Consider the following 1,704-nt stretch of genomic DNA (forward strand, 5'->3'; position numbering starts at 1 on the left):
AGGCTCTGGCAGGGAAGGGACGGGTAATTGAGACAATAGATGAAAAGTACTTAGGGACACCTGGCTGGCCCAAGCAATAGAGCATGTGACACTTGATCTTGGCGTTGTAAATCTGAGTCCTGAGTTGGATGTAGAGATTGCTTAAAAATAAAATCTTAAAAAAAAAAAGTATTTAGTATGCACATAGGAGACACCCAGTAAATGTTATAAATGCAGATGAAGACAAGAGAATAGTTTAGTGGCCTGCAAATGTTACCTGCACAACAATGGCAGTGTATTTGAAAGTGGTATTCAACTTTCAAAACTGCTGAAAACCAAAAGCATCCCAGTTTTCCACTTTCTCAAAGGTGTACAGCCTGCTTCCTTTAGGTCCCATCTTTGTGCTGATTTCCAGGCATCTGTTAAGTTATCAGAATAATTTAACTTTAGAGTTTATCAGTCATCAGGTGAAATGTTTTCCACCCAGGATGTCTGGAGGGCTCCCGTCCTTAAGTGTGGTAATGGGAGTCCTGAAGCTCTTTTCAATCTGTCAGGAAGTCTAACAGAAACTGCATCATTTTTCTGGGGGAGGAGGGCACAGCATAAGTGAAATGCTAAGGGTTTGTTGTGTGTGTGTGTGTGTGTGTGTGTTTTTAGCTCTTACTGGAATGATATTTGCTAAGTGTGGTAACACTGGTTATCTTATGGGAAAATGAGTTTACATATGAAGTTTGTTTCAGATAAAAGTTTACAAAATATGGGGAACACAGGGGAAATAATAAAAGTGTCTTTCCAATGTTTGCCAACCACTTAATGTTATGTTTTATGTTCTGTTCTCTTCCATTATGTTATGTTTGTTATGGTCTTTCTAGGACAAAATAGAGGCCCTGAGAGGTTCAGTAAATTGTGTATGGTCACAGTTGTGTAGTAGTGGAGACAAAATGGTTGCACAGGATTTGACTTCCATTCCCAGACTCTTTCTCAAAAAACCTCCTATTTTGCATGTCTTCTAAGGATTCTCAGATGTTTGGTCTTTATTGCATATCCATTTGTTTGGCATACAAGTGTGAATGGGACCACCCCACTCCACCCCCCATTCACAGAGCTCATAGTCCAGGTGGAGACACACCATAGGAATCCTTGGGCAACAAGTAGCAGAAAACCAGCTTTAGTAAGAATGGGGATTTACAGTGAAGATCTTGGGGGTACCTTGTGTCATCCTGCAGTAGGATGGGGGACAGTTACCAGGAGCATCAGAACCAGGGACTCCCACTGTCACAGCTTTTCTCTGTCCTTGGCCTCTGACCTCCGTGTGGCTGCTTCATTCTCTACCCTCTACTCTCCCAAAATTGGTTTCCTCTAGCTCCCAGGTTCACATGGTAAATATATAGCTGATGCCAGCAACAAGGTGACCTCAAAAAAGGTAAAAATTTTTTTTTCTTTTTTTAAAAGATTTTTTATTTATTTATTTGACAGAGAGAGAGACAGCGAGAGCAGGAACACAAGCAGGGGGAGTGGGAGAGGGAGAAGTGGGCTTCCCGCCGAGCAGGGAGCCCGATGCGGGGCTCGATCCCAGGACCCTGGGATCATGACCTGAGCCGAAGGCAGACGCTCAACGACTGAGCCACCCAGGCGCCCCAATTTTTTTTTCTTAAGTAGATTCCAAGCCCAGTGTGGAGCCCAACACAGGGCTTGAACTCACAACCCTGAGATCAAGACCTGAGC

The sequence above is a fragment of the Leptonychotes weddellii genome, chromosome 8, assembly GCF_054177405.1.
Source record: "Leptonychotes weddellii isolate Sample4059 chromosome 8, ASM5417740v2, whole genome shotgun sequence".
Taxonomy (NCBI): Eukaryota; Metazoa; Chordata; class Mammalia; order Carnivora; family Phocidae; genus Leptonychotes; species Leptonychotes weddellii.